The sequence below is a fragment of the Pleurodeles waltl genome, chromosome 7, assembly GCF_031143425.1.
Source record: "Pleurodeles waltl isolate 20211129_DDA chromosome 7, aPleWal1.hap1.20221129, whole genome shotgun sequence".
Classification (NCBI taxonomy): domain Eukaryota; kingdom Metazoa; phylum Chordata; class Amphibia; order Caudata; family Salamandridae; genus Pleurodeles; species Pleurodeles waltl.
The window spans coordinates 1,027,532,791-1,027,553,817 of NC_090446.1; the positions used below are offsets into that span (position 1 = coordinate 1,027,532,791).

The following is a 21,027-nucleotide window of genomic DNA, read 5'->3' on the forward strand; positions in this document are numbered from 1 at the left end:
CAGCAGTTTTAGCAACTCCCCACCCCCACAAAACCATAACACACCATGTCGGTGTGTCAACAAACAGCAGGAAACAATGCCCCCAACTCCAGCTAATGGTGCCGGCCTAGAACCACCGTCACCACAAGCATGCCAGTCCATTTGGCTGCACGCGTCCTCCCTCCCTTTTGCAAATTAGGTGACCCAACTACTGCGTTAACCCTGTGGGAGACATGGCTTCGCAGACACACAATCTACTTCCGCACCACGAGAGAGGCTGGCTCCATTGTGAAACGCTCCCTCCTCCTCCACTATGCGAGTGAAGAAGTCTTTAACTTATTCGAAAACCTCTTTTACGCAGAAGACGAGGACAACTATGGTGCAGGAATTTCTGTACCCGAAGAGCATTCCGACCCACAGATCAATCCCGATTTTGAAAGATCCAAACTTCACTAGGCCCAAAAGCATGGCGAAAAAACCATTTGTGGGTCCTACGCTCAGTGATGCGAGATGCCAGCACTTGCATGCAGGACGAACAGCAAAAAGACGAAAAAGAGGTACAATCCAAAACCATCCAGGCCTGCAAGTCCAGTGTGCTATGCCACCTCATCCTGAGGGAACCAGGCATGAAACTGTGAGACATGTTGGTGCTGGCAAGACCACGTGAGTTGTCACACAGTGGAGCAGAATGAATAAAATAGTACTTGTCAAAGGTCAGACCAGTGAACCAGTCGGACGACTGGGTTTGAGTGAAAATAAAATACGTTGACAAGAGATACAAGGTGCAGTCTGCTCATCCTATGGCCAGACCCACCCCGCAGAACACAAACTGTGAATATTGCAGGTATGACTCACACCCACAGCCCCAATGCCTGGCACAAGGCAAGTCCTGTTCAAGATGTGGTAAGAGCAACCACTGTGCACTAGTGTATTGAGGGGGAGGCAGAGGCAGGTGTGGAGGAGGCAGAGTGATGATTTGTGCTGCTGCCCGACATCTAAGGTGGATGAAAGGTGGGGAAAATACAACCCAGAAAGAAACTACACCCAATATGATGCAGACGAAGAAAAGCATGAAGAAGTATTTCCAATCCCCTACATGGCAAAAAGGCAAGCAGCAAAGAGGGCTACTGCTCGTCTGTAATATTGAAGTCAATGGTCAACCTATCTCGGCTCTCATAGATACTGGATCATCAGTAAACATAATGGACATATTCCAATACCATCATTTGAAAACCCGGCCCTTGGGCCACTACGGAGCCGAGAATCTTCGTCTATGGGAGTGACATTCTGCTTCCTCTAGCAGGAAACATCTGCCACCTAGATCAGAACATCAATGCAAGATTTTACACCACCATAAATGTGGGGGATACCCTCATCAGATGCCACATCGCAGAAGATCTGAGGCTACCCAGGCAAGTCCACACCTACCAAGTGGAGAACCTCATGCAAGAATGCAGGCACGTACTGAAAGGCCTAGGGTGTCTGAAAGAGTATTGCATCAAACTACATGTTGATTATACCATCAAACCAGAAGCACTAAGGTGCGAGTGCGTCCCTTTCCATCTGAGGACAGAAGTGGAAATAGAACTGATGAGGTTCAAAAGCCTTGGGGTAATCAAGAAAGTGTCTGGTCCCTGGGTATCTCTGATGGTCATCGCTCCAAACCAGGAGTGGTTAGACTTTGCATAGCTGTGAATTCCCCAGCCAGGCAATCAGGAGAGAACACCATCCCACACCAACAATGAGATTACATCCTGAGGACTACACAGGAGCCAAATTGCTCTCCAAAGTTTACTTCAACTCAGGCTACAACCAGATATTCTTGGGCACTATGAGCAGGTACATTACTATCTTCTAAACACACCCAGGGCTGAGGCACTACAAAATACTGAATTTTGGGGTCTTATCAGCAGCAGAGGTCTTCCAAAATGCCATAAGGGAAGCTCTATCCAGACTACCTGTAGCAATCAACATCAGCAATGATGGTCTTATGTACTCCAAGTCTCAAGACTACCACTATCAGCACATCTGAGCGGTGTTACAAAGCTTGTGAGACCAAGGCCTGACAGTGAACAGAGGCAAGTGCAAATTTTTCATCATCATTGTAGACCTGTGGCAATCCGATTATATCCTAAATTCACCAACATCTGACATGAAAGGGATAAGTTTTCTAGGGATGGCTAACTATCATGGGCCATTTGTCACAAACCTGGCAATGCTCACTGACCCACTCAGAATTCCCATGAAAGCCCAAGATAAAAGGGAGTGGGGCAAGATTCTGCTTATGGCATTTAAAATGATCAAGGATGCCCTGCTCCATGACGAGACTAGGGCCTTCTTCAACCCTCAAAGAGAGACAGAACTTAAAGTTGACGCCAGTCCAGTGAGTCTATGAGCCATTTTGATCGAACAATAAAACAAGGACTAGGAAAAAATGGTGTTCGCTACCTGAGATGCCAAAACAGAGTGTGAAGCCCGACTCAGGCTAACCTCTTTCTACCCATAATAAAAAGTATTTATATTTTGGGTTACCGCTACTTACCGTACTCTTAATGGGTTAACGCCTTATTCCTTCCTATTGATTTCTGTTATGTTAGGCTTATCCGAGCCGTGCTTTATGCCCATTTCCAATATACTTATTGGATGAGTAGACATAAATTCATTTGACATTTTATCCTGACTACCACTGTACTGTTTTTTTTCACACAGAGGACCGCAACAATGCCTTTATCACAATTGTACACATACCACTGACACAATACTATCTCCTTTGCACCCTTGAACATCACGTCTCTTCCTAGTAGTCGATCCTCACCTTATTTCTTAATAGTTCATCAATTACCTATATTAGCTTTGAGGAAGTGTGATGTGACAAAATACATAAAGGCTGTATATCTGTATTGTGGATGTGTCATCTTTGAATCATTCAAGAAAATATACATCACTTTTCACTAAACTTAGAGAACTTAATTGTCTTTTTGGAAAATTTGTGTTACATTCATTGTTTTTAAATGAGCAAACACTGAATCTTTTTGCATATAGCAAAGCCAAGGCCTTTAGACCAAAAGCTTAATTGACACTTTTAGGTATCGGGGTTAGTTATAGATGTAGCACTGTTCTTTTTCACTTATCACATATTTAGAACACTATTATAACCTTAGTGGTGTGTGGGTGTGCAGCAAGGTTTTTTCCACAGCTACCTTCCATTGCATTAAATGGGGCTGCACCCAATTCCATGTATACCTATTTGGGAGAAGATTTAGAGTGGTGATAGACCACTGGATACGAGTGAATCTACTCCTGGGGACATCCTGTTACTCCCACCTCACATTGAAAAGTGGGTCATTTGACTGAAGGAATACCAGTTTGACTTCAGCTACAGGCATGTGGCCGAGAACCCAGCAGAATAAATTCTAGACACCTACAATGCCAAGCAACGGAGGTCTAAAACCAAGCCAAAGCCACAGAACAATACATCCAATTGATCGCCTCGGCCGCATGCCCTTAGGCCTTCTTGCTGAGGAGTTCGCCCTGGTGTTGCAACAAGACAGCTGTTTGGAGCAAATGGGAGGCACAAAGCAACTTAACAAGTAGGTGACCTTCCTGGCCAGCTCCTGAAGACTCAACCAGATTGCAAGAGAAACCCTCATGCAGCTCTGGAGAGTGCATTCTGAACTCAGTGTGACCAGTAAAGGCCTAGTCCACTGAGGCAGGAGGTTTGTGGCTCTACGAGCAATGCAGGGTCTTGTGGGGAGATTAGCTCACCAGGGGATGGTGAAGATCCAGAGCTAGAGTGCGGGAAAAACTGTGGTTCCCAGGGATGAATGTCAAAGTAGGCAAGCAGATAACCCAGTCCAATGAAGACGGAAAAAGTTTTAAGAGCACTGTAACAAAAGCCCTTTGAATAAGCATGGACCAAGAGGAAGACCCAGATTGGCCCTCCAAATCTTTTAAGGGCATACCACAACACGCCTCACTGTGTAACCCAGTGTACTCCAGTATTGCTGATGTTTGGACGGAAGAGTCAAGAAGTGTACCTAACGCCGTCAAAATGGAGGCATACTAAGCTTGTGGTAGAGGGCAGCCAACGTCAGAGAACACAGAACAATCACCAAGCGCCTGTGGCATGATGTGCCACAGTCAGAGATATCAAGAGACAGCATGCCATTCTGAAAGACAGACATCAAGGGTGAAAATGTCAAACACCACATGAAAAAGCAGTGTGGATCATAATAACAGTCAAAGGAACCATGATCATGTCAACAAAAGGAATAGAAGTCATGACGAGAAACATCTCCTCGTTCACAAAAGTGTACCCACAAATGGACTCAGGAAGCAGGACCCTGGAAAGGGAATGGAGCCATAGAGAGAAACCTCTTGATTGTGACAGTGGGGAGGAACAGGTATATCCCCCAGTGGCCTTTACTCTTGCCCCGAGTGACCTCTACTCATGCCCCTATTGACACACTCCCGTCTAACCTGCTGGATCCAAAAGCCACCCGAGGTTCATGTAGGTCTCCTCCAAAGCTAACACAGAAAGGCCTTATCAGGGGCAGTCAAGACTGTTTTCTGTAACCACACCCGACCCAACACCCTGGCTGCAGGACTTTGTCAGTAGCACTGTTGTGGCAGAAGTGTTGGCTGATGCTCTCCAGAGCCACTGTAGAGGTGCCAACTATAGAGGGGAAGGATGTAGTATTTTACTTGTTGGGAAAGGGTCATCTGTGTCTCACACAACAGGCAACTCTGAGGCGGGATGCCACTTCAAGTATAAATTCAGTGATGTTCTGCTGCTCAGGGAGAGTCCAACCAAACCACTGTGTGCTGAGTCTCTGTTGTGTGCTGTAGGTACCTGGGCCCTGCTTCATGGGCAATAACCTGGCCTGGCACAGAACAGTAATCACCCAAGATAAAAAGAGCACCAATTTGGAATGCCCCTGTCACCCAACAAAGCCTACTGCTATGCTGGTAAGAAATATACAAAAGCACATGGAGCACCTTGTCAAACAAGTTTTCTGAACATGAAAAAATACTAGGTGCTGGGCCTGAAAACCTTACAGTGGCCTTCCCCCCAACTTTTACCTCCTCCACTTTTCTGACCTTGTTTTTGCTGGCTTTAGGACTCTGTGCACTTTTCTACTACTAACTAGTGCTAAAGTGCTTGTACTCACCCTCCTAAACATGATAACATTGGCTTATCCCTGATTGGCATATATAATTTACATGTAAATCTCTAGTAAAATGCACTACATGTGCCCATGAACTGTGAATTAAATGGTACATGTGGGCCTGCAGCACTGATTGTGCCACCCATTTAAGTAGCCCATTAACCATGTCTCAGGGCTGCCGTTGCAGAGCCTGTGTGTGCAGGTTTACCCTTCCATGTCGACCTGACAAAATAACCCTTTTGCCAGACCCACATTTTCCCTTTTTATACATATAAGTCACTTCATGTTAGGCCCTGTACAACCCAGAAGGCAGGCTGCAATGTATTTAAGAGGTAGGACATGTACTTTTTATGTTTAATGTGTCCTGGTAGTGACAAATTCTCAATGTTGTTTTTCACTACTTCAAGGCCCATCCCATAGCATAACATTGGGATTCCCTTATTACTTCTTAATGGTGCAATTCACAATCTGGAAGAGAGAAAGTTTTTGATTTTGGTTCTCTGGAATCACTGCTTAAAATCACAATTTATGCTGCAGTCGGATTTTAAATTGTAATTCTGAAAATGCCACTTTTAGAAAGTTGGCATTTTCTTACTTTAGCCATTTGGTGCCTGCTGCCAGTCTCTGATCACTTGTCTGGGGTGGGTGACAGTTGAGCTTTGTAAATTCCCCCTAGACAGCCACACACAATGGGAGCTTAGGTGTGACGTGATGAACCTTGATGGGCCAACCTGGATGGATGAGAGGGAGGTAGGGAGTTAGGGCCAGATGTACGAAGCCTTTTGCATGTCGCAAACTGCGAAAAAAGCAGTTTGCGGCATGCAAAAGGCCGAACGCGATGCTCATCCCCAAATTGCGAGTCGGTACCGACTCGCAATTTGGGGATGCGACTCGCAAATAGGAAGGGGTGTTCCCTTCCTATTTGCGACCGCATCGCCATTCAGAGTTGCTTTGTGACCGCGAATACAGTCGCAAACCAACTCGCAGTTACCACCAGCGTCACACTGGTGGTAACTCATTCGCAAAAGGGAAGGAGTCCCCAGGGGACCCCTTCCCCTTTGTGAATGCCGAAAAAAATATTTTTTCAAAGCAGGCAGTGGTCCTATGGACCACTGCCTACTCTGAAAAAAACTAAACCAAATGGTTTCGGTTTAGTTTTCATTTTGCAGCCCGTTTTCCATTAAGGAAAACGGGCTGCAAAATGAAAAAAAAAACTGCTTTATTGACAAAGCAGTCACAGACCTGGAGGTCTGCTGACTACAGCAGGCCACCATCCCTGTGAGTGCAGGGACTCGCTATGGGGTCGCAAACTGCGACCCACCTCATGAATATTGATGAGGTGGGTCTTTGCGACCCCATAGCGAGTCGCAGAAGGTGTCTGAGACACCTTTCTGCATCCAATTTTGCGAGTTGCATATTGCGAGTCGGTCAGACTCGCAATTTGCAAGTCGCAAAATTGAAGTTTCCTACATCTGGCCCTTAGCTACAGACTCACTCACACCTAAATAGGCTGTGTGCTGTCCCCTCACAAAGGGCTGTGTAACTTCCTGTAGTGAGTCTGGAGCCAGGGCAGGTGGGCAGGACCTCTGTGAACGTTGACGTTTCCCCCACTTCAAAGGCCCAACTGGGCATAAGAACTGGACCTCTGAGACCACCAACTTAGTATACGTCTGGACCTTGGATACTGTGCCAGGAAGGACTGCTGTACTGCCACTAGGGCTGCGACTTTGCTGAACTGCCACTCTTTTGGACCTCTGCTTTGCTTTGTGCTGACCTGGTGCCTGCTGCCCTCTTGCCAGGGTGAGCACAGGTTAATTTAGGGTTCGCCTGACACTTACCCTGACTAGGACTATGGTTGTTGCTTGACCAATGCTCATACCCCAGTCAACCAACAACCCAATTTCTTACACTAGGCCAATCAGAATGACAAAATTAAGAGCAGGGTGTTACATGGACATTGTGCCTAAAAGTTCAACTTTACAGCCCACCAGCTATTGTGTTCAGTAGTGCTGCCCTGACAGGCACAAAGCCAGGCGTGTGGCATGGCAATACCACAGTTGGTGTACTGGCTTGCACCCAACAATAGTAGAAAGCTGAGTATGAGGAAGGCCCTGTGCCAAGCCCCCTTGAGCAGGTCCGGGGGCCATACAGCAATGAAGTGGCTGAAGTCGAGGTGCTGAGATAACCCAACAGGGGTAAGAGGACCAAAACGCAGTGGGGGAATTTAGCAATTTAAAATCAAATCTATACATTTTGATTGTGGGATTTTCACTGATCTGTTTACTGTTTTTTTTTCACTCTTGGAAAGACAACCTGCGTTGATTTTCATACCTGGTTACAACAGATTTCTCACTGTAATACGTTCTGCTGAAGCGCCCTCGCACTTCTGGATCCGTGCAAAAAGGGCGCACTCCAGTGCTTAATTTGTGCTTGTTGTTTCCGGTGCTGAGCACCGGCACTTATTTTTGATGGCCGGCGCTTAGTCTTCTGCCTCAAGCATTTGCTGCGACCAAAAGACACGTTTGGGAAAGACGGAGGAAGAGAAAAACGAAAAAACGTCACAATGAGAGAAAGCAGAAAGCTGCAGGTGTGAGCTGAAGGGGCAGGGAGTGGCTTTAAATGGGTTGAAGAGGTCCGAGATTCACACTTTTAATTGCAGCAGCCGCGTGTTAAGAAGAGGGCTTTGGGCACCGGCACCTTTATATTTACAAATTAAGTACTGGCGCACTCACTTTCTCACTCCCGTAGTGTAATGGATAAAGCAATGATGAAGCCAGTGAGATGACACTAGGAATTTGCTGCAAAACTTTCTGAGTCATGGGTTTCGGGAGTGGCTAGCCGAGGGCCTGCTTTACATTCCTTTCTCTTTTATTCTATAATCCAATTCTAGTGGCAGATGCGAGAGCTTAAAGATGATAATAGAAACAAGCTGAGCTGGTTCCACATAGCACTCACCCTGCTTGCGATACTATACTGACAAATATGAACGCCAATAAAACATTTTCATAACAAAAAACAACGAGTTAAGTTCTGCGTACTCGCGCGTCATGCTAGCTAAACCAGTTTGAAGTTAAAAGGAGATTAAGTGGCTGTCCTGCATCCAGTCTCAGGCTTTCACAATACCATGCTTTGTGGCACTGTGGTACACTGTGGGCCCAGTATACAAACATCTTGCAGTGGCTTGTTTTGTAGTACCCAAGGTTACTGCTGAATTCTAGGAGTAAGCTAGGAGCACTCAGTAAGCTAGGAGTGACTCAGCCGCTTGTGTCTATACTTGTTATTCTGTCTTAATAACGAATACTGTGGCCCTGTGTTTGTGTATAATGATGGATGGTGATTCAGCAAAACCAGGAGTACCGGAAGTGAAATCATGCACCCTTTACCACCTGATGAGGTAGAAAGATTGTCCCTTGTCCCACTCATAGCTCCATAATAGTCTCTTGTTTGCTTTCGGTGGGCTCGGAAATAGCAATGAGTGTAAACTAAAGTAAAGAGGGCTCCGCCAGGCACGTTTATTCCTCTTCCTGACTGTGTCACCATGCCCCTCCCCCTTATTGACGCGTCTGTGTGTTCAAGAGATTTAACCAGAGAAGGCACCTGTTTACCACTTGATTAGCTGACCTAGAGACCTGAGTAGAGGTCATCAATGGCTTCCATGGCTCAAAGAGGGAGGTCTTATCATACATAACAAGAATAAGTGGTATGTGTGCAGCAGCGTCTGGGTGAAGAACGCAAAGACCTTTGGAGCCAAAGTCCAAATTATAGCTGCAGGAACAATCCCTCGATCGCACATAACAACGCCTTTTCCAGGGCTTAGCATTGGTAGGCATCCCAGCACCTTCCAAAATATTTCACTTTTTAAGCAGTTTTTTTAAAGCGTTGGTGGTGTTAGAATTATAGTGAGGATGCAAGATGCGGTTTCATACCTCATCTCTAAGAGGGTAATAATACGTCTCGGACTCTGTTGTCTGCTTACCACTGCAAAGCTGCTGCTTCTGTTGATGCGGAGGGGGAAAGCTTAAGGAGTCAACTGTGGCGGTGCTTCATTTGAGCTCGTAATTGCAGGTGGGGCCCGCCAGCGCTCAGTTTTGGGGACCGGCACTTACTTTTTCTCACCAGAGTCTCACCTGGAGTAAGAGAGAGAAAAACACAAAAGGGGGAAGAAAGAGGAAGAGAAAAATGGAAAGAAATAGTTACAAAGGGAGAAAGCAGAGATGAATAAGAACCTTCAATTGTGAGAGGAAGGGGCTGGGAGTGTATGGTAGTGGAAGAAAGAGGCATGTAATGGAATCAAACCTATACAGCCTCAGGTCCTAATTCACAAAGGGCCATCACAGCGGAGTCCCCACAGTTGCATCAGGGGTTCCCCACTCGTGGCAGGACCTCCACAATGGGAATCTGTTTTGTGGAGGTCTCACCACGAGTGTGAGACCTCAGCTACCACTGCAGGGCCTCAAAGTCTTCTGAGCAGTGGCTTGTTTTGCAGTACCCAAGGTTACTGCTGAATTCTGAGCAAAAGTTTGGGCCCGGCACTTATTCTGTTACAAATTAAGCACTGTAACATGGCTCTTCAGCTAAACAATTGAGTCACAAAATTGGGTTTAATTATGAGTCACACTAAATGGGCCAAAGCAACAATAAGATACTTAGGAGTTCAGCAACCATGTGAAGTAGTTACTCAGAATTAGATAATGAGGACTGCATTAGAACAACTCAAAACTCTAAACATTGCTGACATAGCCTGGCTTGAGTTGTTCACCAAACTAAGAAAAAATAAAAACATTGACAAAGCTAAAAGGGCTGGCTGACATTTAGTCATAGGCCCATATTTATACTTTTTTAGCGCCGCATTTGCGCCGCGTTTTGATGCACAAACGGCGCAAACTTACAAAATACAATTGTATTTTACAAGTTCGTGCAGCTTTTACGTAAAAAAATGACGCAAATGCGGTGCTAAAAAAGTATAAATATGGCCCATAGTGTGCAAAATAATGATGGACTGCGATGGGGCCCTGGGATGGCACCCTGAGTAATTTTATTAGTGAGGAGCTGTTTTTTCCTAGTAATAGCTACTGGAAACGAACCTTTTGACTGTTTTCAAACAGCTCCCTCATTCTTTTGTTGCTGCTTTCATAGCTGGCCATGAAAAAGCTCAGTGGTGGACATAGTATCTGTTCACCTCCTCCTCCGAGAGCGCTCTGTGTTTCTTTTCCATCCCCTGCTTGCCTTTCAAACCTCTTCCCTCTGTAGCTGAACTCTGAGGAGTAGCTGGGACTCTCCCATATATCATGTGACTTGTAGGACGTAGGACGTCTGAGCCTTGCTATACACTATTGGAATTGGACTCCTTGCCTTTTTCTAAAACCATTCCCTGGGTTCTTCGCTTGGCTCAAGTTGGCGGCCTCTGAGGAAAGTCACTGCTTTTGGAGGAACCTGATAACTGTATTGGCAGACATGGCTTCCCTCACAGGATTGACAGCTGAGTTGAAGAGCTTTTTAACCTATTTACTGTCTCCTCTTCCACCCCAGACACTCCTATCAGGGAGGGTTCTCCCTCACCTATTGACTATTACCATTATCTTTTCCTTTGCCTTCAAGTCACTCTTTGTATGATTTTTCTGGGGCCTTTTGACATTAAACGGAGGCTTACTCCCTTTTCTATAGATTATAATGCGGAGAAGGGGAGATTATCTGGCCAAAGAGCATAATACCAGAAGAGGCTTCTGTAAATAAACCAAATGTTAATGTTTTTAAGGTATTGCATTGTGACCATTAGCAGAACAAAAACATGAAGGTGATTACAATTTAAAACCTCAGTGACCTTGAAATTCTATACTTATGGTGAGCACTGGAGCAATAATTACCACAAGATCCACTGCTCATACCCTCATACACGACCTTGTGGATGGCATCACAAACTACACCATCAATACAGTCAATGAAGCTGTAATTGGGCACTAACAGGGCCTTGACGAGTGCTGGGAAAGCTTACTCGCAAGTAAAGGGGTAGAGCTTGGTAGTGGAATGCTTTTGAAAGTACTTTCATCTAATCCCGTTTGTAAAAACTCGCCCTGTCATCATGGATTACAATGCCATCGTCGCAATTTTTAAAAACCTGCATCTACATCTAACTGTTCCAGTTTCTGAAAAGCATCCTCATGACTCTGTTACAATGCTCTCAGCTGGTGTCCACGAGCTTCCACTGCACCTGTACGTGGCAGCTCAGGACTTGGCGAGGCATTACTATTGATACATTTCCGAGCCCCACAGTTGCTCACATGTTTTAGAGGGTGCATTATTACATATTCATTATTTAACCAAACGTTAACCATTTTGCTGTTCTTATTTAACATAAAAATGCGCTTTGCTCTCTACAGTAAATGGTTCGGTTTCGGTTTAGAAACAAGCTTTATTCGGCTGTAGCCCTAAAACATAGTACAGGTCAATTGGAATCACAATTAGATCCTTACTTAAAACACAATACAGGACTAAAAATATAAAATAAAAATATCATCATATTTCATAATTCTAAATAAGACATACAAGTCAACATTATACAGTATAACAGAACAATTCTCACAACACCTGAAGGTGTAACTCATTATATTTCTTGGAAGTGAGAGCCATTCCCAATCCTAAATACATATTAAATAACACTTGCATATTCCTTACTGCTTGATTAACAATTAAAAACAATGTAATCCTTATAAACACTAACCCTAGATTAATTAAAAACCACATACCAGCTCTCTCACCCCTTACAATGTTTCACAGAGACCAATTAGGGAACCCCATTCTTCATTTAAAAATTGGCCTATGGCACATTCCAAGTTTAATAAGCTCATATCTACCAAATGGCTGAAAGCTTGGTCCCATTTAATAATATATTCCCTAAAAATTGGCTTTAAAAACGTTTTGCGTTCATCTAAAAAATCACAAGCAGTCCCTAAAATATGTTGGCCACTACATTTTACTTTCAGGCCACACGTGCATAGGCCCTGATCATCCCTCATTATGGCTCTTGTTTTCATATCCATATAGCACATGTTTAGCACGACCCTACATTTTAACACCACATTCCTTAACTTGAATCGATTACTGAACCAATGAGGAGGAAGTACATGGTATGAATTCATAAATGTCCGCTGAGTTACCTATCCATTCTGGTACAACCCATATGTTTTATTTATTTGGCGCAAGGATCTGCTTTTCCATGTCCATAATTTAACTTCACAGTTCAACCACCCTGAAGGAATCCATCATCTTCAGATGCTGGCTTCCCTTGTTCAACCGCACGGTTTATGGCATTTGTGCATCAGGGTTTTATGTCTCATTGTATTAAATCACTACTTTCTTTGAGTTAGCCTGCTCTAGGCTGAGATTCCTGGCATCTTCTTGTGGGGCTGGGTTTTGTTCTTACTTCTAAGACAAATTGAACCATCTCAGGGTGAAACCCCATCCAGTTATTTCTCTCATCTCATGGAGGAGCGATTTGGGCAACCTCTACTACACCACAACATAGTTACTGTACTAACTATGGTGCTAGGGGTCTGTCCCTGTTGTCTCTTCCTCCATGATTTTCTGGGACAGCAATTCTCTGTTCTATAAATTAGACTTTAAGCTGAGCTGCAAATTGTAATCTGATGAGAAGCTTTCTTTTCAATGGCGCACCATTTTATGGCATGCCTGGCCTCTGCCCTACCATATTGGGGTACCAGGGTAAGCAGATTTCTCAGGATGCACTTAGCCTTCATTCACTTATCATCATTCCTGCTGCCAATCATCAATCACTAGAAGGGTGCTGATTGAGTCACTGGTGTTTATCATGATCCTTGCAGCCCAACCTGAGTCCTGCGCTTCTGCTGTCCAGCTCTCACTTACAGCATTTCATTACTCTCAAAGGAGGCTTGATCAGTTTGGGCATCACACCAGGAGTCTGGGACTCCTTCCATTCTACTCTTGAACGGGAGCAGGATAGTGTTTTAAACAGGTACTACGTTGGATTTTTTCTTTGATCTACACTTCTACGGCTCAGAAGTTACGTTCTAAAACTAACCCAAGAAACACTTTTCAGGTTTCTCAGAAAAAAGGAGGGGTGCCCAGACTGCCATTTTTTATTTAGCCATGCTGCAGCTCCTTTTACTTTCACTAGCGACAGCAAACATGAGGCCCACTATGACATGAGTTGACCACCATATTACATAGCTTGAGTACATGGTGTGCTTACATAAAACAAACTGCAGGTGAGAGAAACATATTTTTTATGTTCCCATTTTTTTTGAGCTACCATTCACTTTTTTCTTTTCACATTGCACAAGAGACTTTTGGTCATTAAGATTATGGCAGGTGGACTACCAGGCCACAGGTAATTAAAGGCTATCACCTGCACTCTCATGAAGAAAGACTGCCCACCATACTTAGAGGTCCCTGCAAACATTGCAGGATCATTTCTCTGAATGTCTGCTGCTGGCCTTGCTTGACGGATGGTCAGATTTTTTTCATTGAACATACTAACGTCCAAAGTGGGGGGTTATTACTGAAAAACGAAAAGTCAATGACCCTGACGTGCTAGGAAATTTCTTCCTGCACGTGGGGGTCGTTTCTTTTGTTTCTTGTTTGGGACAGCCAGTCTTTTTCTTGCCGTCCCAAGCAGGAAAACTGTACAGATTAAAGACCAGAAATCTGCTGTTTTGCCCACTTCCATAAGGACCCAAAAACTACGATTTTGGCAGAATGGTGTTCTTAGTCTGTTCATTTAACTGTTGCAGACCACTCGGGGTCATCTGCATATTCAAGAGTTTGATATACAATATTGTTAATTTTTGGAGGGAAAGGATCGATCTTAAACAATCATTGTCTTAAAAACAAATATTTTAAAAACTGGTGCTAGGAAACAGCCTTGTTTTACGCCATCCTTTGTCTGGATTGGTTTGGAAAACCATCCAATCCTTTTAATTGGACACAGATCCATGTGTCCACATACAATTCCCTAATTAAATGCAGAAGCCCAGAGTTCAAGTTGCAGTTTTGCAACTTACCTCACATTCTATCATGACTTGCTCCATTGATTGATGCAGACAATTGTCGAAACAAACATTCATATGTTGTCCTTTTATTTGGTTATATACGTTTATTATACAGTTTTAAATTAAGCCCAAATGGACACATAAATCAGCAATTTGTCCCTCTAATAATATTCCTATTGAGTATGCCCCTTTTTCTGTATTTCAAGAGGACACAATTTTCTCAAACACTTTCCATGTGTTATCTAAGAAGGATATCAGCCTAAAAGAGAAGGGCTCGGTCTGAAGCACTGTCTTACATATAGAACGGCCAAGCTCCCATTCCAAGATGGTTAAATCAACAGAATTTTAATGTAGTCATTAAAAAAGTCAGACAGCCTAGTGGACCGCTCGCTCACTAATATTCTTCTCCTATATCGATCATAAATATAGATCATGATCACAAACGTGAAGGAATCTAGATTTAAAATGCACTCCTCCCTTGTGTAATGTCCATTAATACATCAGAAATAATTTTCTGTGACCTCCTACAGTGTGTACTGATATATTTATGTGTATAAATGTATGATTGCACAGATTTCTGAGCCTATGTCTTATATAGTTGCAGAGCACTTAAACATAGAAGTGCTTACACAGAGGAACCGCGATTAGGCAGACTATGAACACTTTACCTAATGTAGTCAAACATTAGTTGTATTAATTGTGATTGCAACGTAATAGCTGTAAATGGAGAAGCAACAGCGTTAGCCTATGACCTCCATGTGCCAGTGACATATGGATGTGCATAGACCTATGTGCTCAGACCTACTATATATGCCTAATGAATGGCGCATATTAGGATTGCAACACATGCAGATAGCACAGGTTCATGTATCTCATATATTGGTGTTGGAAGTTGAAATTATTTATGTCACCATGTTTGTAAGGGTGTAGTTCAGTGCCTTAAGAGGGCTGAATCCAGTTATGTCAAATTAGTAGTCAAATTTATTTTTCCAAGATGTGTGTCTCTAGTAAAGCCTTCGGAAACTGATTAACATGACTGATTTTTTCCTCTATGTCTCATCTTTTGTTAACCTGTTAGGGCAGATCAGGTGGTTTTGGCAGATTACTAGGTAAATTCCCGACCGGTGCTTAATGAGGTGAAATATTTGGCAAGTTATATTGTTTTCTGCGCGTGAGGGGAGTTAGTATTATTGTCATCATGCTTAATACTATCCTTATTATGAACAGATTCTACTTTTTTACTGGAATTCAAAGTTAAAAGATTTTACGAATTCAGGGCCTGATATAGATCTTAAAGGAGGGTAAATACTCCATCATAAACGCGTCGGCTATCCCGTCCGCTGTATTACGATCCCATTATACCTTATGGAGATCGTAGTATGGCGGACGGATGTCTGTCACATTTGTGAGGAGTTCCGCTGAGATCTAAATCAGGCTCTTAGTTGACTTTTGAACAGTTTTGTGTCAATTATAGGCAAGTCTTGGGTACATTAAAAATATACCTTATTAGTTAAAAAGGAATTCCAAATAAATAGCATTCCACACTCTATATTCGTGGTCTGCACTTTTTGTTGAAAGTAACACCAGGTTATTCTAAGCTGAAAAATCAAAACAAAAAATAACATGTATAAAATGAACTGAACTTTAGCGACTAATGTCTAATTAGTTATTGCATTTACTTTTGTATAAGGTTGTATGAGCCAGTGTACGCTGTCTTTACAGTCCTCCATCATGTGCATTTTCCAACTTTATAACATTTCCAAAATAAATATAACAATTAACAAACCAAATGCAAAAGTACCTTCTGGGAAAACGACAATTTCAGAAAAAAAGCAATAGACATTGCATGCTTCTAGAATGAAATAAGGAAGAATAGAAACAATGCTCTGAGTGAAAGCTGGGTGATGGGAGGTAAAAACAAGCATTAGCAAAGCCAATAGGTTTGGCCTCGTCAGTCAAAGACGTTTCTGCTGCGACAGCTTTATTATTTTTTACATTTTTTGTGACTATGATAGATATAATTGAAATAATAAAAGTTAAAAAAGTATGGCACCTAAACGTGGTGGCTGCACGCTTATCGTAAAAGTAACTAGAAACAAAACTAGGCATCGCACCAGGCTTTGCCAATCATCGTTTCAGGGAGTGGTTACATACTTTATTGAAACCGGCTAAATACTAATAAATATCTATAATATCAAAGGTGCACCAGCAGCCGCTTACAGATACATTATGTAAGGAATTGGAGAAGGTTCACTCCTCATGCAAAATGGTTATATAAGTGGCTGCTTTTAGAAAGAAATAGGCCAGCTTTCTTTTCCCGTTTCTACACTGTTTCTTTAAGAGTACTATTTCATGTGTTTCTAAATAAGAGAAAGAGATTGCTATATTTTCTTTCCAGCAATTGGAATGTAAACAAGCATTTGCAATGCACTAGGGTCTCTCATTTGTCCGAGTTACAGCTATTACCAGTTGTAAACTCCCAGATTTTTCCTGGCACATTTAAAGAAAAAAACAGCGCGATCAGTTCACTCGTAATGAAACCTATCGGCAAAAGTGCAATTATGTACGTAACCGGCAAAAGTGCAATTAATTATGTAACAGGGTTGATTTTATGCAAAGCGCTCGACTTCTGCCAAGCGAGATCGCGCTGCGAACAAAAGATAAAAAGTAGTCCACAGTGAGCCTCGCATGTTTCCAGTACTTGGTCGCTGTGCTCGACCGCCGGAAAAGGCATGACGCATGCGTGCCTTCCACTAATGAAAGCAAGCAGATTTTAACAGGCAAGCCCATGAACAAATGAAAGACACTAACATGACGTGGATGGGGCTCCGAGCCCTTTTCTAACTCCTAAAGCGTCTCACATGCATCGCAGGCTCGACCCTAAAAAGGTAGGATTTCTTTCTTTCTCCTAATGGGCAAAGGTCAAAGGGTGACCACTCAGCTGACGCACTCACTCTAACACAACACATCACTTAGGGACTTATTGTGGCACTTCAGTGTCGGTTTGTCTGTAAGGCATGTGCTAGCCTAGAAAAATAAAAATAAAGTACGGTTTGCCATAACAGTGATCGGTCTTATCCATGAAATGCCCTCAGAAATACGGGGAGGGCAAACTACCAGAAAGGGAGCATCTGCATGAAAACAGAGAGGGTAAGAGCAGAATTTTTGAAATGCGTTTACACTTTGTCTGTTTTGTCGATAATAGTTAATAAATGTAAAGGGGCCATGTAGTCAAAGGTTCCAGTAAACGCTCCAAAACGCAATTCAACAGCATCAAACAAAGTGGTGTCCTAGAATCCTTATCTTTGTCTGTTTATTTAACAGAACTCACAGTGTGCAAGTGTGAGTACAAAGCCATGTTGTGCTGAAGAAGGTTGGGGATGGTGGAAGGGGCTGTGCTGCAGGCGGCAGGCAAGGCTGCACTCACATCCCTTGCTGTCAAGTAAATCTTGAATGTATGAATGAGAAGGGGTTAAATAAACCTACATGCTGCCTGCAACTCATGCAAAGCAAACACATGAGCCCAGTGTTGGAAGCAGTGAAGTTTATTCTATCTGTGCTTATAGAGCTGCATGAGCTATCAACACTTCACATAACAGTTAATGTGGGCATTGCTTAGTTTGAAAGCCAACCGACAGTGGAATGATTTCCCAGCTCATCCCAGGAAGAGTGAGAGACTGTTATATCGCGATCTAATACTATGTAATGGCTGGCTCGTGTGAGTTACGCATGCGAGCCAAAGAATGTTTAGAATGGAATGTGGGGACGGATTCGAGGGCGGCAGTTGGAGTACGGGCGGACGGGAGGAGTGGCGTACTCAGGTGTTGCTGTCGGGGCTGTTTTCCTGGAATAAAGCGAGACAAAATTTACATCATTTTGTGGACTCTGTTTCAACAAATTTGGGGACGAGGGACTCACAGCCCCGACCACCAGGCGATCTACAATCATCATCCAGCTTGCTTACAAATAACCATTCGACAAGGATCCTCATCCGACTCTCTAACAGTCAGTTGATCCACACGGACTTTGGTGTTCGGCTTTCAATGCTAGTGAGTTATTTTGGTGTTTTGCTGTGTTCCTGCTGTTTGAGGCGTTGCAGCATTGGTGGATTCATTTGCGCGCGTTTCCCGCGTGTCCTGTTCCTCGCGCTGCACTGCCGTACCACTGCATCAATGGTGATGTTAGATTAGGAACTCTGACAACTGGACCACCAACCGTGCTGTTAGTTGCATGGCAACATTTATCAGGGCCTTTGACTGCGCGGCTTCTCGCTCAGCGTGTTATTGGTTGCTTAGCAACTTTCAACATTGTTTTTACCAGCGCGACTTCTCGCTTCCTAGCGCTGTTACCACTGTTTCATAGCAACTGTCATACTTTCGATCTGTATGAAGTTTATGAAGGAATAGTCGTACTGTACACTAAATACATAAAAATTAATACATATAGGGCCAGATGTAGCAAAACGGCAATTTGCGACTTGCAAATTGCGAGTCCCTGCGACTCGCAATTTGCAAGTCGCAAATTGCTAAGCAGTACGGTGTCTCAGACACCGACTGCGACTCGCTATGGGGTCGCAATGACCCACCTCATGAATATTCATGAGGTGGGTCGCAAATTGCGGCCCCATAGCGAGTATAGGCACTCGCTAACATGGAGGCCTGCTGACGTCAGCAGACCTCCATGTTCGTGACCTGCTTTTAAATAAAGCAGTTTTTTTTTTTTTAAGTGTAGCCCGTTTTCCTTACAGGAAAACGAGCTGCACTTAAAAAAAAAACGAAACCTTTTGTTTCGGTATTTTTTCAGGGCAGGGAGTGGTCCCTTGGACCACTCCCTGCCCTGAAAAAATATTTTTGGGTCCAGTCACAAACTGGAAGGGGTCCCATGGGGACACCTTCCAATTTGCGATGGGTTACCATCCACTTGAAGTGGATGGTAACTGCGATGCCATTTGCGACCGCGTACGCGGTCGCAAATGGTATTGCATCCCACTGCGACTCGCAAATAGGAAGGGAACACCCCTTCCTATTTGCGAGTCGGAAATGCATATTGCGAGTCGGTAACGACTCGCAATATGCATTTCTGCATGGCAAACCCACGTTTGCGACTCGCAAACGGCGATTTTCGCCGTTTGCGAGTCGCAAATGGTTTGCTACATCTGGCCCATAATGGCTTCAAATAATTTGAATTTACCGCCACCACAACCTTTTATTCCTGGAAGTGGCGATGCATCTACAAAATGGCAAGAATGCCGAGAATATTTTTTAAAGTACATTTCTACATGTGACGAAGATAGTGATGTTTCTGGAGAGAAAAAGAAGAACATTTTATTACATTGTTTAGGGCCACATGGCCTTAAAACGTACAACAGAATTGAAAAGAAACAAAGAGAACAGGGCGATGTCTTCTTACATGCCTTAGACGATTTGGATAGATACTATGTTCCCACTATTTGCGTTGGTATTGATCGTTACAAGTTTTTTTATAGAAAGCAAGAAAAGGAAGAAACAATCGAAGAATATGTTTCAGCTTTAAAGAATTTGACTTTAACATGTAGATTCGGTACTTTACACGACAAATTCATAAGAGACCAAATAGTAATGCATGCTGCGAACCAGAATATACAGGATTGCTTTTGGACTAAAGGAGAATCGTCCTTACAAAAAGTAATAGAGGTTGTCAAAAAAGCAGAATTGACAGGTGTGCAAAAGAGGTTTTACTGAGAAATAAAAAAGAAGATGATTCGAAAGCAGAATCTAACAATCTTGTCAACAAGATTACGGAGACAATTTTTTTTTCAAATGGAACAGACGGTACCTCAAGGAAATATAACTCCAGTAAACTTAAGAAGAAGAAGAAGAAGGAGGTTACAAAGGCAAATGTTACGTGTTTCAGGTGTGGATTAATGGGACATTATGCAAATGACAAGAGCTGTCCAGCCCGGAATCAGCAGTGTTCTGGTTGCAGCATTATGGGACATTTTGTTAAAGTTTGCAGGAAAAAAAAAGAGTCGGTGATAGAGCTTTTAGAGAGTGCCACTGATTCTGCTTCAACCTCAGACAGTGACGACAAGAACATGTGGGTACTCAACATAAAAGATACTGAAGCTTCAATAATCGGTTGTCAACGGAAAAAAACGAAGTGTGAAATATCAATGGGAGGTGTCATCATCTCTGTCACTGCTGATTCTGGGTCACCTTCCACAATTATAAATTAATCGGTTTGGTTAAAGAAATTTAAACATATCATTGGTGGGGATCTTGTTACACCTGATATTTCACCGAAAAGTCTCACTGGTGAACCTATCCATTTGATTGGTTATAGGAGATTATCATTCGAGTTCAAAGATCGTAGGGCGGAATGCAAAATGTATGTGTCTAAGTCTGGGCCTTCTGTTTTGGGTTGGTGGGACCAGGGTGCGCTGGGAATGATCCTTGACCCAAACAGTACGGAACCTGTGTCTGTAATTCAGGATAAAGAGGTAAATGATACATCTGTAAAGGACCTATTCCCCCAAGTATTCTTCGGGTACCATTGGTAAGTTAAAAAAGTTCCAACATAAGATCTTGTTGAAGGAAAACGCGGTACTGGTTGTCCATAAAGTGAGGAATTTACCTTTAAGCATTAGAAATGAAGTGTCTAGTGAGTTAGACAAGTTATTACAGGCAGGCATTATCGAACAAGTTGAGGCGGCTGATTGGATTTCTCCATTAGTTGTGGCGAGACGTTCTAATGGCAAATTAAGGATGTGTGTGGACCTTAGAGACCTTAATAAGAATATTTTAGTTGACCAATTTCCCTTACCAAGGATCAATGAAATTGTAGCTTTAACTAAAGGTAAGGAATGGTTTACTACA

General features: G+C 43.2%; 1 long non-coding RNA gene across 1 annotated transcript in view; it reads left to right on the top strand.

Annotated features, from left to right (window-relative positions):
• Positions 1 to 16,938: 16,938 nt before the first annotated feature.
• The window catches only part of LOC138247355 (uncharacterized), a 31,721-nt gene continuing 27,632 nt past the window's right edge, over positions 16,939 to 21,027 (top strand). Inside the window, exon 1 of the long non-coding RNA XR_011194464.1 lies at positions 16,939 to 17,061. This is a non-coding gene — a long non-coding RNA (uncharacterized lncRNA). The remainder of the gene's footprint in view (positions 17,062 to 21,027) is intronic.